The sequence below is a fragment of the Salmo salar genome, chromosome 04, assembly GCF_965601325.2.
Source record: "Salmo salar chromosome 04, fSalSal1, whole genome shotgun sequence".
In the NCBI taxonomy this organism is placed as follows: domain Eukaryota; kingdom Metazoa; phylum Chordata; class Actinopteri; order Salmoniformes; family Salmonidae; genus Salmo; species Salmo salar.
Window position 1 is genome coordinate 35,997,839 of NC_138294.1, and position 17,497 is coordinate 36,015,335.

At 40.7% G+C, this 17,497-nt stretch overlaps 1 protein-coding gene across 1 annotated transcript in view; it reads right to left on the reverse strand.

Moving 5' to 3' along the window:
* Positions 1 to 3,922, reverse strand: part of LOC106602816 (transcription initiation factor TFIID subunit 6) — a 66,339-nt gene extending 62,417 nt beyond the window's left edge. Inside the window, exon 1 of the mRNA XM_014195707.3 lies at positions 3,729 to 3,922. The gene's annotated coding sequence lies outside the window, so the exon portion shown is untranslated. The remainder of the gene's footprint in view (positions 1 to 3,728) is intronic.
* Between the last annotated feature and the right edge of the window lie 13,575 nt (positions 3,923 to 17,497).

Here is a 17,497-nt window from a genome sequence, read left to right on the forward strand (position 1 = left end):
TGGATATTGCACACATTTACAAATATGATAGATTTGCATAGCTGTATATATTCAGCTTAAAGTATAAGAAGGATCAGGCAGTGTAGTCAGCTATAACTTTAAACAGAGGAGATAAGGAATACAATAGCTATCCGCATTTTAAGTTGTTGTTTTTAAGTTACGTTATTTTTCTATCTAGCTCTGTGTGTTTTGGACGTTGAAACTTACCAATAGCAATGTGTAGCCTGTGTCCGAAAAAACCTAGTCTTGTGTATTTGTTCAGCTTCAATGCTGTGACCATGTTCGATTCGCTGTCGGTAGTCATACATACTTGATGCAACTCTTTCAAGCCCCAGGATGAAAGTGCCTCCCTCAGCCCAGCTGCAATTATTTCTCTGGTGTGTTGGTCTGGGAAATAAGAGGTCTGAAGGCATTTGCTTTGCAGCTTCCAGTTGTCGTCATTGTAATGAATTGTGAGGCTAATGTATGCTCTGGTCCGGCATGACCATAATTCGGCAGTGGTAGAGAAGAATGCAGCATTACGGATTTAATTGGCAACTCTGTCCCGACATTCTGCGTAGCGTTCTGTCAGACATGTTTTGCTGAAGTATTTACGGCTCGGGATCTCGTATCTTGGGTCTAGAGTTCGAATCAACTTTCTGAAACCATCTTTCTCCACAGTTTGAACTGATTCCATGTCTTTCGCTATGTGATAAATAATTGCACTCGTTATCTCATTCCACTTCTTGCTTTTCTTGTCATAGGAAGTACCACTAACGAATGATGCCTTGAGTGATAGCTGAGTGTGGGTCTGGCTTGAAGATGTCTTGGGACTTGCTCCCCTGCTCCGGGGGTTTGTTGCACGCATTCTGGTAGTTTCTTCATATTCGTGCACATGCTGGGTTTTCAGGTGGTGAAAAAGATTGTGATAGGCAAAGGTGGAAACACCAGCAATGCTCTGACAACTTACATAGTACTGTTTGTTGGTTGAGGTCGGATATCTTAAAGCCAAACCAGTTCCAAACGACCGAAGCCCCCTTTCTTCGAACTAATTCTTCATGGTCCTGCAAATCAACCTCAATAGTGTTATTGTCCTGGTCTTCAGTCATCCTCAATGCTTGCTTACACTTTTGCGCTTGATTTTTGGACACTTCTGCTAATGAAAGGAGTTTACTTCACTAAATGTTTGCTTACTCTGCAGTTGCGCATGCTTGTTTGTTGACTTTGATTGGCAGGCTGATTCTGTGTAACGTCCATGCTTCGAGTGTTTTTTATTTGCTAAAAAAGGCTACGTTCTTAGTAAAAGATAAACAATTTGAACTAGCCCACTAGGCTGTATGATTCGACTGAGAATTTGAACAAAACAAAAAACATCTTATTTCATACATTTATTAATTTATTATGATATGCACGATATGGCAAAATCCATACCATGGCACAACGTCATACCGGTATTCACGTTCATACCGGTATACCGCCCACCCCTACTGGCTAGACTATCATACATGAATGGATGCTTCTCCCTCTGCCCCAGATGCCATGGTTGCCCTTAGTTTGAAGATGTAATCTGGAGACAGGTTTTCTCCATCTCCTTAGCTATCATACTCTAATTTCCACTGATTTCAAAACTCAGTCCTCCAGAAAGTGGAGAGCAACACATATGTAGTTTTAATACATGCTAACTTTTTTTGTTTAAAGCCACGTTAGAGAGGATTACCTACTACACATACTGACGAGCTCAAATAGACATAAGCGTGCTACATGGCAGACAAATTCGAACTCATCTCTCGGCATGTCCAGCCTACTCATTATCTCAGCCAATTATGGCTAGCGGGAAGGTTCCTGCTTTTTTTCTGTGGCTAAACCAACTAGGCTCGTAATTTAACAATTGTATTTACAGATGGCATACAAGTTTGATAGTAAGGCACATGAAAGTTCACATGTTCCAGAAGGCATTTCTGCCAAAAAACACATTTAGACTTTTAGTGACACGCTACATACGCCTAGTTTCCTGAAATCAGTCAAATATTACCTCAATCACACCAACTACCTCGTACCCGAGTACACTGACTTGGTACTGGCATTCCTTGTATATAGCCTCACTGTTATTTTATTGTGTTATTATTTTTTTATTTGTTAATTTTCTTACTTTTGAATTGTATTGTTGGGAAAGGGCTCGTAAGTAAGCATTTCATGGTAACCACGTCGTCATCTGAACGCGAGTCCTATGTAACACTGAAGGACACCGACATATCAGCCAGCACTATATCACCATGCTGGGAGTACAGCTCCATGTGATTCGATTATGAACCCAGATCCACCCTCGTATCCTGCAACTCAGACTTCACCAAGGTACAGGCACCCACGGGAGGAAAGTCAACTTCTGTCTCACCAAACCTTCTAAGGAAAGTTACACGCCTCTTGAGAGAGCTTAGATGCAGCCAGCGACAGTCATCGCACAAGCTGGCTCGATCCAGAGCAGCCTGAGCATGCAAGTTTCAATGAATTCATCAAATGTATTTATAAAGCCCTTTTTACATCAGCCGATGTCAAAGTGCTATATAGATGTTACACTTACCATTAATATATAATTGAATCACATCAGGTGTCATTCTAATGTTACTCAGTAGAGGGCGCTATCGTGCAATCTCCCTATAGCTATGTTGTACAGAGGACCGACAAAGGGAACTGTCTGTTTTCCTAGTTTTGAGTTCTAATGTCTATGTTATAAATAACTTCAAAATGCATCTTAGAAAGAAAGCATACTGTTCTAATTCATTCAAAAACGACTCATCTTGTTTTGAACACAAAGCATGCCTCTGAATCCAGGCCATGTCCCAGTATCTAATGTTAGGTTTCTGGCAATTCACGAATGGATAGTGGAGAAATGCAAGATTACATGTATCAGGGGGAAAACATGACGTCGCACGATAAGAGAGAGTTTAGGAGATTTTATACGGTTTGTTCTATGGTCATTTTCATGAGCTAGTCACTTTTTGTAAATTTAAGCATTTATGTAATCAGAAAAAGCACACAGGCTTCATAATTCATAGAGGTCATGTTAACTGACTGATATTATCTCAGAACATAACGTGTACAATCTCCTTAACCTGTGTAAACCTATTTTCGGCGTTTATCTCCCCCCCCCATGAATGGCTGAACGAACCAGCAGTAAAATGGGGCGTATTCATTATGCCGATTGTTGCCAAACGTTTTGCAATAGAAACCGTTTACTTCAAACGGAAAGGAGAGTTTCTATTGGACAAATTCCGGTAGGTCCCTCCGTTTCGTTCTTGAACGGTGAACTGTTTCCGTTGCAAGAGGTAATGAATGCACCCTGATGTTCCCTCATTCTGTCTGAATGGACAAAAGCTTTACACGTATGTGTTTTCTACTTTCAATAACATAGGATCAACAGCCTAGTAATAACATATGCGTTTCTTATTTCAAACTCTGACAGCAAACGGTAGTCATCGAAATGTAAACTTGCTGGCTAGTTAGTAGTTACCAGCTAGCGAGACCATTCCAGTAGTTTATCCGGTCTGAGATCATTAGTTAGCGAACTACTAATCAGAACCTAAAGCAACACATACAGCAAACTCTCCAAAGTGTGTTATTTTAACCATTTTTATACAGCGTGCAAGCCAGACAACTTGGTGCATTTTGTTGATTTACTAGCTGGCTAACAGTTAGCTAACGTTCGCTAATGCTAGAAAGCCAAGTTGATTCGCCTAGCATAGCGCTCTTACCTTTGTAAAGCTACAAATACGGCCGTTAAACACCAACAGGAGAAAGTTAAACGAATTAAAAAGAAACAAATACTATTAAAATGTGCGATAATGGCTTCTTTGCAAATCTAGATCATTACAGTATATATTCATTTGTAGGTTTATTTTAACTGCTTTATGGTCTGCAGCTCTGGCACCGTTTTCTGAATATCCGCCATTTTGTTTTACCTTTCAAGGTCCTCAAACATGTTTACGTGAATGAAGTGACATCCTCTATTTTGAAGCGTGTTACTTTTGTGTCTATGGTGGTATACAGTTTTATGAAGTTGGTCTTATTGTAAAATATAGTATACGTAAGGATTTCGTAACACTTCAATGTAACTTTTTTTGTTGTTGAATATTTCACACTACACATCTGTAAGGATTAGTTGGATGTTTTTATCAATCGGCTAGTTCTGACTGGCAGCAATTGTTCCATATTTACCAGCCGTTTGCCTTATCCTAGTTCCTACAATGCAAACCTACCCTAAGCCACAGGTCTGTTACAGGTTGTCTTTATTGCAGTCGCGCTGCACAGCTCAGAAGATTGCTATATCATATGGATGTGGTCCCTGAGAATACTTATCCAAGCGCAAACACGATTCCAAAAAAGACAACCTGGAACGTCACCGATAACATGCCTAACGATGAAAGATATTGACCAATCAGATGGTCCAGAAAACATAACTGCGATGTCTGCGGTCGGTAACAAGCTGTATCTTAGTTTTTTTTGCACAACTGTACTGTGACGGGTTGGCATGGCGGATAAGTCAGATGGTAGCATTAGTGCAATTGATAATGATGATAAAACTATTGATGATCAGCTATTTACACCTATTGCAAATCGGAGGAACTGGAGTAAGAACCGCAATGAGGGTGATGGAGGGATGAATACTGCTGGGGAAACAATGAGTAGTGTTGAGAGTAGACCTGTAAAGCACAAGACCACTCTAGACAAAGAGTTGTAGAAAGTTCCACAGTTTTGGTGGTGTTCCCAGAAACAGCAAGCAAGTACTTTCAGCCATTACATTTTACAAAAGCAATTAGGGAAGAGATTGGGGTGATTAAGGATGCCAAACCGCTGGATCATTGCAAACAGTGAAATTCAGCAGGAGAAAGCTTTGAGATTGAACTCACCAAATGGGAGTTAGCACCGGGAATGTGACATTTCACATATGTCTAAAATGAGAGGAGTAATTGCTGCGATGTCATAAGAAATGATCATTGAAGAAGTTAAGGCTTCCCTGAAAGGAGGAAAAGTTATTGATGTGAAAAGGATGAAAAGCAAAAAGAGTGGCAGTCGAGTAGACACTGCAACTGTACTGTTACAATTTGAAGGGAACCTGCAGAATAGGGTGCAGCTAGGATCACTCAGTTGTCCAGTCAGAGAGTATGTGCCGCCTCCACTTCGGTGCCTTAAGTGCCAAGGGATGGGTCATTTTGCTAATGTGTGCAAAGGTAAAATGAGATGTGCAAAGTGTGGTAGGGATCACGAGCAGTGGTGATTTTAGCATGTAAATCTTGGTGTGGCAAAAAATAAATAAATTGGTATGCAGGCCAGCAAAGCCACAACACTAAACAATACATTCATTGCACTATAATGGTGGCAAACGGTGGCCACAATCTGTTAGGGCCTACATGAAGCTGTACCAGCAGCAGAGTCCCAACACCTTACCACTGCTACACCTGGCTATCAGCGGAGCCTTGTCTGGCAGCGAAACAGTTCATTCAGCCTCATATACTGCCATTTTAGAAAACATAGCTGATATGGATGACTTGCCAATGTATTCAAACGTTTCTGGTCCATGAACTTATCCCCTTTTTCGTGATAGACAATTGGTAGTTACGATCTTGTCTCATCGCTGCATCTCCCCTACGGACTCGGCGAAGGTCGAGAGCCAAGCCGCAATGCTTCTTGACAGACTGCTCAATTAACCCGGAAGCCAGGTTTTCCCTGTGGCTCAGTTGGTAGAGCATGGTGTTTGCAACGCCAGCATGGTGTGTGCAACGCCAGGGTTGTGGGTTCGATTCCCACGGGGGGCCAGTACAAAAAAATATATATAAAAAAAATGCATGAAATGAAATGTATGAATTCACTACTGTAAGTTGCTCTGGATAAGAGTGTCTGCTAAATGACTAAAATGTAAAACGTAAAGCCAGCTGCACCAATGTGTCGGAGGAAATACTTTCGAACTGATGACCTAAGTCAGCTTGCAGGCGTCTGGCCGCCACAAGTAGTTGCTAGAGCACAATGAGACAAGGACATCCCGGCCGGCCAAACCCTCCCCTAACCCGGATGACGCTGGGCCAATTCTGCACCGCCTCATGGGTCTCTCGGTCACAACCGGCTGTGACACAGTCAGGGATCGAACCCGGGGCTGTAGTGGCGCCTTAGCACTCATTGTTGGATTTGCGATTTCCAATTTGTAATGTTTATGTCTAATGGCCGTTGAGCACCAATATGTTTAATATATAATTTATCTTCATATGACAAGGATGGAAAAGGATTTGCCAGTAGATTGCTGGCTTGATGCATGATGATGACTGCTTTTCTAGCTTGCTAGCTAAGATTTTGAAAGTATGATCTTGACATGATCAGTGCAATCAAACCTACAGTAGATATAGTGTGATTTGAAATCATTTTATCTGTGGCCAATGACTTTGAGCCTTCTTGGATGGGCACTTCTAATGTAAGTCTATGGCAGCCCCCAAGGGGCTTGAATTTTATAGCTCTACCTGTAGATTTTGCGGTGACGTAGTGTCCTCATGAGTGACAGAACACTGAGCCAATCACGGCGCAACTAGAGAAAAGGACCAACCCCTATGCACCATATTTTCCGCTGGCTGCCCCACCACCACAGAAAGCACTGAGCTAGGCTGAAACACCTACATTTTGAAGCTGCCTTATTCAAGAAAGCTAAAAAGAGACCATGTCTGTATGCAGCTTTATTAACTCAATTATTTGTTATATTGTTTGGAAAGTGATATGTGACACGTATTAATGCCAAATAATATGCAAGCTAAACAGGTGGGGCTCTGCATGAATGACGCATCGCCACTGATCACAAGTATGGGAAATGTGAGCCTGATGCTAAAGTTAAATGTAGTAACTGTGATGGAGAACAGTGCAGCATATGGAGGATGTGAAGTACAACAGAAAGCCATGGAAGCGCAGAGGTACAACATTACAAACAATGTATCTTATGCTGAGGCTGTTCGGAAAGTGAATAACATACCAAGTGTTGAAAATACTCCAGATACAACATGGATATTGGTCGCGCCGAGGATGCCAGTGGAGCCTCAGCTTATTGTTAATGTGATATGCAAGCATAAATGATCAATTACAGAGAACCATGGTAGTAGATCATGTAGAATTCTTGGCCTTTATGTGTAGGGCAATCAATATGACTGCTCCACATAAGAGCAGGACTGCACAAATAAAATAAGTAGTGGGCAGCCAAAGACATTCTGGGGATTTCTGAAGTTACGGTAGAAGTTATACATCGGATGCTGAACCAAATAGCAAATGATCAGGATAATACATAGTATTATGGTGTTCCTTGTTGCTCAATGGAATGCTAGGAGTTTGATAGCCAATGGAAAGGCTAAATGACTTAAATGTAATGGAAATGGAAATGGAAATGGAAAGGAATTTAAGAAGTTTATACATGATTTAGATGTTTTATCGGACGTGGTGTGTGTATACAAGAAACATTTCTTAAACCTCAATTGGATTATATTATACCTGGGTTTATCTCTGTGAGAAGTGATAAAATAGAAGGTTCAGGTGGTGGGTGTGCTACATTTATCATAGAAGTTGTAGCACATAAAGCAATTAATGGTTTCAAAGAACATGAATGTGTGGCAGTGGAGATTTGTAGAGAAGGGGGTAATATCACATTGTTTAATTACAATAATCCTTTTATGCCCATTTCTGAATATTAATTAAACATAGTTGCGAAATCCAGTTCAGGTGATAAGGAGATAAAGTGTGGAGATGTAAATGTGCATAACCGCTTGTGAGGGAGAAATATCAAATTCACCTTTCCAGAAACAACTCTCTCACCGTTGCCGCTTGCTATAGACCACCCTCTGCCCCCAGCTGTGCCCTAGACACCATATGTGAATTGATTGCCCCCCATCTATCTTCTGAGCTCGTGCTGCTAGGTGACCTAAACTGGGACATGCTTAACACCCCGGCCATCCTACAATCTAAGCTTGATGCCCTCAATCTCACACAAATTATCTATGAACCTACCAGGTACAACCCCAAATCCGTAAACACGGGCACCCTCATAGATATCATCCTAACCAACTTGCCCTCCAAATACACTTCTGCTGTTTTCAACCAAGATCTCAGTGATCCCTGCCTCATTGCCTGCATCCGTAATGGGTCTGCGGTCAAACGACCACCCCTCATCACTCTCAAACGCTCCCTAAAACACTTCTGCGAACAGGCCTTTCTAATTGACCTGGCCGGAGTATCCTAGAATGACATTGACCTCATCCCGTCAGTAGAGGATGCCTGGTTATTCTTTAAAAGTGCCTTCCTCACCATCTTAAATAAGCATGCTCCATTCAAAAAATGTAGAACCAGGAACAGATATAGCCCTTGTTTCACTCCAGACCTGACTGCCCTTGACCAGCACAAAAACATCCTGTGGCGTTCTGCATTAGCATCGAATAGCCCCCGTGATATGCAACTTTTCAGGTAAGTTAGGAACCAATATACACAGGCAGTTAGGAAAGCTAAGGCTAGCTTTTTCAAACAGAAATTTGCATCCTGTAGTACAAACTCAAAAAAGTTCTGGACACTGTAAAGTCCATGGAGAATAAGAGCACTTCCTCCCAGCTGTCCACTGCACTGAGGCTAGGAAACACGGTCACTACCGATAAATCCACAATAATTGAGAATTTCAATAAGCATTTTTCTACGGCTGGCCATGCTTTCCACCTGGCTACCCCCCTACCCCGTTCAACAGCCCTGCGCTCCCCAAAGCAACTTGCCCAAACCTCCCCCACTTCTCTTTCACCCAAATCCAGATAGCTGATGTTCTGAAAGAGCTGCAAAATCTGGACCCCTACAAATCAGCCGGGCTAGACAATCTGGACCCTCTCTTTCTAAAATTATCTGCCGAAATGATTGCAACCCCTATTACTAGCCTGTTCAACCTCTCTTTCATATCGTCTGAGATTCCCATAGATTGGAAAGCTGCCGCGGTCATCCCCCTCTTCAAAGGGGGAGACACTCTAGACCCAAACTGCTACAGACCTATATCTATTCTACCCTGCCTTTCTAAGGTCTTTGAGAGCTAAGTTAATAAACAGATTACCGACCATTTCGAATCTCACCGTACCTTCTCCGCTATGCAATTTGGTTTCAGAGCTGGTCATGGGTGCACCTCAGCCACGCTCAAGGTCTTAAATGATATCATAACCGCCATCGGTAAGAGACATTACTGTGCAGCTGTATTCATCGACCTGGCTAAGGCTTTCGACGCTGTCAATCACAACATTCATATTGGCAGACTCAACAGCCTTGGTTTCTCAAATGATTGCCTCGCTTGGTTCACCAACTACTTCTCCGATAGAGTTCAGTATGTCAAATCGGAGGGCCTGTTGTCCGGACCTCTGGCAGTCTCTATGGGGGTGCCACAGGGTTCAATTCTCGGGCCGACTCTCATCTCTGTATACATCAATGATATCGCTCTCGCTGCTGGTGATTCTTTGATCCACCTCTACGCAGACGACACCATTCTGTATACCGCTGGCCCTTCGTTGGACACTGTGTTAACTAACCTCCAGATGAGCTTCAATGCCGTACAACTCTCCTTCCGTGGCCTCCAACTGCTCTTAAATGCAAGTAAAACTAAATGCATGCTCTTCAACCGATCGCTGCCCGCACCTGCCCGCCCGTCCAGCATCACTACTACTATGAGCACAGCCTGTTTTTCATGTTATTTTGGCATTGATACAAGTCACATATCAGTTTGTAAACAATGTAAAAAAAATAATTGAGTTAATAAAGCTGCATACAAACATGGTCTCTTTTTTGCTTTCGTAAGACAGCTCCAAAATGCAAGTGTTTCAGGCTAGCTCAGTGCTTTCTGTGGTGGTGGGACAGCCAGCGGAAAATAGGGTGCATAGGGGTTTGGTAATGTTCTCTAGTTGCACCTTGATTGGCTCACGTCATCGCAAAGTTTTCAGAGAGACCTCGAAAATTCAAGCCCCTTGAGTGCTGCCATAGATTTACATAAGAATTACCCATCCAAGAAGGCTCAAGGTTATTGGCCACAGATAAAACTATGCCAAATCACGTTATAGCTTTGATTGTACTGATCATGTCAACATCATACTTTCAAAATTGTAGCTAGACAAGCAGTCATCATCATGCATCAAGTCGATAATCTACTGGCAAATCCTTTTCAATCCTTGTCATATGAAGATAAATTATATATAAAACATATTGTTGCTCATCGGCCATTGGACATAAACATTACACAACAAGTTGGAAATCGCAAATTCAACATTGAGTGGTTTGGAACGAATCAGTAGCTAACTCCAAGCATTGCGAAGCAATCACTAACCTGCTATTCAGTGGAGAGGGTGTGTGGTCCAAGTCTGCTATTTTAAGGGTCTCTTTTCCAAGCTTAAAAGGATAAACATTCCCATGCAACACCATGGGCCAGAAAATGTTGAATATATTGGCCATGCTGTCAATCCAGCATGACTTCTGCCACGTTCAAAACAACTGGAAACTCGGAACTGGGAAATCTCAGATTTCAGCAAGTTCAAGACAACGGGGAACTCTGGAGAAAAAAAACTAGCTCAAACTGGAAAAATATGTTTTGAACGGTCATCAAACTCGGAATTCCAAGTCAAGAACTCAGGCCTCTTTCTAAAGCTCTGATCTGAAGATCACTAACGTAATGATTCGACCGTTTTTTTTCAGAGTTCCCAGTTGTCTTGAAAGCACCATAAATCCAGAGAATGCCAGACTTTGATGACGAAGTTTGATGACATTTACATTTACATTTAAGTCATTTAGCAGACGCTCTTATCCAGAGCGACTTACAAATTGGTGCATTCACCTTATAATATCCAGTGAAACAACCACTTTACAATAGTGCATCTAAATCTTTTAAGGGGGGGGTTAGAAGGATTACTTTATCCTATCCCAGGTATTCCTTGAAGAGGTGGGGTTTCAGGTGTCTCCGGAAGGTGGTGATTGACTCCGCTGTCCTGGCGTCGTGAGGGAGCTTGTTCCACCATTGGGGTGCCAGAGCAGCGAACAGTTTTGACTGGGCTGAGCGGGAACTGTGCTTCCTCAGAGGTAGGGAGGCGAGCAGGCCAGAGGTGGATGAACGGAGTGCCCTTGTTTGGGTGTAGGGCCTGATCAGAGCCTGAAGGTACGGAGGTGCCGTTCCCCTCACAGCTCCGTAGGCAAGCACCATGGTCTTGTAGCGGATGCGAGCTTCGACTGGAAGCCAGTGGAGAGAGCGGAGGAGCGGGGTGACGTGAGAGAATGACAAAACTTGCCCACAAGAAGGACCGTCGGCCCACTTTCCTGTTCAAGTGAACACAGCACAACAAGGTGAGTCCAATAATGTATTGTATGCTGCTGCATAAATTATGTCATATGCAAGGGAGATATGTATACTGTAGCTAAGGAAGTAATACTAAGCGTATGTTGTGTACTAAGCTGTTGGTAGCCTATGTGCCTCACCCTACTGTTTTAGAGAAATGTCATCATCTAATTTTGTAAGAGCTTTCATTGTCTGTTTATATGCCCCCTTTATTTATCCTACGGTTCTGACTTGGTGTACAGGGAGAATACTATAAGAAAAGCCCATGTTCTGAATTCTGTCACTGTACATTTCAAAAGTGCTGAACAAATAGTTATATTGACTACGTCTTTCTTAGCTCGCTCATTAATGTCTTTATAGAAATTACGGATTGCCTCTTATCCCCTTGTCGTCCCCATATGCCACAGCTTGTACATCTCAATTGTCAGTAGAAACCACATTTGTTTAAGCAAGTCAGCTATGTTTTCTAAAATGGCAGTAAATGAGGCTGAATGAACTGTTTCCCTGCCAGACAAGGCTCTGCTGATAGCCAGGTATAGCAGTGGTAAGGATTCACTCCATGGTGCTGAAGAGAAAGCTCTGCTGTTGGGACAGCTTTATATAGGCCCTAACTGCTTGTCATTATTATAGTGCAATTCATGAATTGTTTAGTGGCTTTGCTGGCATGCAAATATAAACTTTTTTTTTTTTTTTACTTTGCCCCACCAAGATTTACATGCTATAATCGCCATTGGGCAGTGATCATTTCCCTGTCATGCAACATGGATGTGCAACATAGATCTTCACGTACTGTAGCAGTCAAAAGTTTGGACACACCTACTCAATCAAGGGTTTTTCTTTATTTTTACTATTTTCTAAATTGTAGAATAGTAGTGAAGACATCAAAACTATGAAATAACACATATGGAATCATGTAGTAACCAAAGAAGTGTTAGGGAGACATGTCCTTGAGTGGCCCTACTCAACTGTAGCATTGATTGATAAGAGGTTCCTTTGTCTTCTTCAACCTCGTGTTGCGTTTTGGGGTCATGACTAATCATAGACCTCGGCAGCAGCGCGTGGTCATCCTCTGGTATGTTAATTCTTAACTCAAATGCTTTATACCCTCGGGGAGAAAGGGGCGTTTCCGTCTTGCTGGCACGCTCTCTGGGTTCCCTGGGGCGTAGCTAGTTACGAGGCAAGGTATCACAATTTACTATGATCTCGTTTAGATAACAACTAAAATCACAGTCTCATTGTCACGAAAACATTCTCTTTAATCTGGATATTTTCTACACAACGTAAAGTATGTAAACATCATAAACCCATTATGAAAACTCTTCAAGTTACAATGTTTTTGTCATAACGTCTTCATTTAACACATCTTTTCATGAAATATATTCTTCCCGTGTCCATTGTTTAATGTTGTAGTTTTGGGCTGTAAACTCTTCATAAGGCACACAAAGACATTCCAATCGCTCATGCTAGAGAAGAAAGGAATCGTCTGCTGCCTTACAATTTACGAAGGGCGTGAGGTGTCATAAAACCTCCACATCCATCCCTCTCCCCCTCTGCGGGAGAGAGAGTTCTGTAGAGTTGATACACTGTAACCTGATCCTTTGGATCCTCACAGGAGAGTCATGACACAGGATTAAGTGAACTGTTGGGGAAATCTTAAGGAGATGTAGTATTTAATTATGTATTTAGTTTCCTTAGGGAGATGGGGATTTTTATTTTTTAAATGGTGCCGATAGATAGGGCAGCCGTGCTTCTAGCCCCTAGGCAACTTTGCACAGTTTTTTTGTGTTATTTCTTACATTATTAGCCCAGAATTTATTTTGTGTTATTGCATACAGCCGGGCTTTTGCATATCAGAGCGGCTGTAACTCACTTTGAAGTTTGTAGAAATGTGAATGTAGGAGAATATAACACATTAGATCTGGTAAAAGATAATACAAAGAAAAAAACATGCGTTTAAAAAACAAGATTTATCTTTGAAATGCAAGAGAAAGGCCATAATGTATTCTTCCAGATTAGGTGCAATTTAGATTTTGGCCACTAGATGGCTGCAGGTTATGTGCAAAGTTTTAGACTGATCCAATGAACCGTTGCATTTCTGTTCAAAATGTTGTATCAAGTCAGCCCAAATGTGCATAATTGGTTTATTGATACATTTTCAAGTTCATAACTGTGCACTGTCCTCAAACAATAGCAATGTATTATTTTACTGTAATAGCTACTGTAAATTGGACAGTGCAGTTAGACAAGAATTTAAGCTTTCAGTGGAGGAAAGGGAGAGTGGAGGGATATTAAGAGGCGGACCCTCAGTCTGTTGCTCTCCCTCCGCTGACCATCCGGTCAGATGCAGGCACCATCAGCCCAGTAAAATAAAAACTCAGCTGTGCCTGACAAGTAATACAACAACGGATCTATTACCGATGTGATCATATAGCCTATCTCCATTTTTTGTATATATATATTTTTTAATGGCCCAAACAACAATGCATTGGCAGGGCAAAGCTATACGGTGATAATGTATTGGGCCTATAGCTTACGGCACAATCTTCATTGCTACAGTACTGTTTTTAATTGGTTGATGTTGCATTGGCTTACGTTTTTTAATCAGTCATGTTAAAAAAAGAGTGGTAGATCTCAGCTTGCATTTTGACTCGAAGTGAACTTGACTCAGAAAAGGTTGGTGACCACTGTTCTAGAGTTTTCCCTTTTTATTTATTTACATTTTTTTTTTATTACAAAAAACACAAGGAAGGGGTAACATTAAAGTATTTGAACATGAAGGACAAACAATACAGCATCAAGACACTATCAAACATGTATCAGTCTTTCCGCAACAGAGCCATCCTTATGTGTGAGGGTGCGTGTGCATGATAGTGATATAAAATATATGTCATAGTTTCCTTTTTCATGATCACAATCTTGTGAAGCTCGAACCCTCCAAGATGCCTCCCACAGTTCCCCAATAGCTGTCCCTCAACCATTTGAGACCCCTTCCACAGTCCCCCCCCTCTCCCGGAAACAAAAAAATAAAAAATACAATTAATTCCATTCCCCACCCCCAAGAACCTCCCAATGCACCAACAACCAAGAGAATGAACTAAAGAGAAAAAAGGAAAAGACAGAAGAAAACAGCAAACAACAATGCAAAAAAATAATAAAACAAAATAATACAATTAAAACAAAGGACATCAAGGACAACTGAAAACATAACAGCAATGCCTACTTTATATGTTTGTGTGCATGTCTGGCACTATTACATGTATGTGTGTGTTCTTGTATGTGTTTATTTGAATGAGAGTGTGTGTGTATATGCATGTGTACAAACACCTGCACGGCATCAGCCTCAGGCAAACTGGTATTAGTTGTAAAAACACTGCCACTTAGTGTCATTCAAATGTACTTTTATTATGTTTTATTTAGACTTTTTTTTCCTTTATATTTTGACCATCATTCTCTCTCTCACACAGCCACTCCACTCCCACTTGTTTCCAATTCCACATACCAACCCTCAGCTTCCCTCAGCCCATCCCATCTATCTCTGCTGGCCACCCATTTCGTGTTTCTACGTAACACATATCTTTCAACTATGCTATGATGTTTAGCGTACAATTTCAATCTATCTAATCGAATAGAATCTACAAATTGCGTGTTGAAGATAAATACTTTTACTAAGAGTATTAGTATATTAGTAATTGACTGACCCGGTCTCTCCAGATCTCCTAACAGTACTATTTCTAGGGTAAATTTTAGATCAATGCTATGCGTTTTCAGCCATTCCTGAACCTGAGACCAGAAACAGGCTACCTGAGGGCAATACCAAAATAAATGGTCTATTGATTCTGTATCCTCACAACGTAATCTGCAGAGCTTCGATGATTTTATGCCCCAAATATTCAACATTTTGTCGGTGGCAAGAGTTCTATATAATAATTTTAGCTGAAAAGCACGAAGTCTTGAATCTTGTGTTGTTTTATATATCAACTCATACACCCTGTACCATGGAATCGGTACATCAAAAATCTCTTCCCAACTATTTTGCAATCTGTATGGCACAGTTGTCAACATCCTGGTTCTCAAATGAAACTGGTATACTTTCCTATTTATGCTATTTTTATTCCTCTGCCAATTTTGATCCTTTATATTGGGCAGACAGACCAGTTCCCTACCTCCTCCCACTGCCACCTGCCTCCTCCATTTTTGAGGCCATGCTGTAATCAATTGGTTGTACTCTTGGATTGAGCAGACCTTCCCATACAATTCCGATAACTCCATGAAGGATATAACTCTACCATTACAATTTACAATATAATTTAAGAACAAAATACCCTTTTCATACATCTTTCCCATAAATACAGGTATTTTATCAACCAGCACATTTGAGTTCAGCCATAATATTTGTTCTATCTTTTCAGGGGGATGAAATTGAAATTGTAGCCAGCTCTGCAATGCTTGTTTGAAAAAGACAGATACTTAAAAAAAAGTATAATTTTCAATTAATCGAAAATGAGACATGGTAATCTGCAGAAAGGTAAAAAGGCCATTTTTAAACAATGGATGAGCTTTTCTTATTAATCTACTTGAGAAGCATTTAGGGTTCAAATAAAACTTTTGAATGAGTGAAGCTTTTAGAGAGAGGTTTAGTTATTTTATATTTAATAATCTCAACCCACCCAATTCATAATATAGATATGCTCGTTTTATTTTGTCTGGTTTAGCATCCCAGATAAAGCTAAATATTTTTTGCTCATATGATTTGAAAAACTAATCTTCAGAAGTAGGCAGCGCCATAAGTAAGTGAGTAAACTGAGATATGACTAAGGAGTTAATCAGGGCAATTTTTCCATAAATAGACAGGTATTTACCTCTCCATGGTTGCAGGATCTTGTCTATTTTTACAAGTTTTCTATTGAAATTAATTGTGGAGAGCTTATTTATATATTTTGTGATATGAATCCCGAGTATATCTACTTCACCATCAGCCCATTTTATAGGTAAGCTGCAAGGTAATGTAAAAGTTGTATTTTTTAAGGATCCAATACGTAATATTGTACACTTATCATAATTAGGTTTTAGTCCAGAGAGTACAGAAAAGTTATCTTTAATGAGACATTGCAGGGATCTAGCTTGCGGACTTAACATAAAACTTGAGTCATCGGCGTACATGGACACCTTTGTTTTTAAGCCTTGGATTTCTAATCCTCTAATGTTGTTATTGGATCTGATTTTAATAGCTAGCATTTTGATGGCCATAACGAATAGATATGGTGACAGCGGACACCCTTGTTTAACCTTTTAGGGACAGACGTTCCGCTAGTGGAACGCCTCACCAATATCCAATGGTAGAGCGTGGCGCGAAATACAAATACCTTAAAAATGCTATAACTTCAATTTCTCAAACATATGACTATTTTACACCATTTTAAAGACAAGACTCTCGTTAATCTAACCACATTGTCCGATTTCAAAAAGGCTTTACAGCGAAAGCAAAACATTAGATTATGTCAGGGAGTACCCTGCCAAAAATAATCACACAGCCATTTTCAAAGCAAGCATATATGTCACAAAAACCAAAACCACAGCTAAATGCAGCACTAACCTTTGATGATCTTCATCAGATGACACTCCAAGGACATTATGTTATACAATACATGCATGTTTTGTTCAATCAAGTTAATATTTATATCAAAAACCAGCTTTTTACATTAGCATATGATGTTCAGAACTAGCATACCCACCGCAAACTTCCGGTGAATTTACTAAATTACTCACGATAAACGTTGACAAAAAACATAAATTATTTAAAGAATTATAGATACAGAACTCCTTTATGCAATTGCGGTGTCAGATTTAAAAATAGCTTTTCGGCGAAAGCACATTTTGCAATATTCTGAGTAGATATCACAGGCTAGCTAATTTGACACCCACCAAGTTTGGTGCTCACTAAACTCAGAATTACTATAAGAAAAATTGGATTACCTTTGCTGTTCTTCGTCAGAATGCACTCCCAGGACTTCTACTTCAGCAACAAATGTTGTTTTGGTTTGAAATAATCCATAGTTATATTGAAATAGCTCCGTTTTGTTCGTGCGTTGAGGTCACTATCCGAAGGGTGACGCGCGAGTGCATTTCGTGACAAAAAAAATCGAAATATTCCATTACCGTACTTCG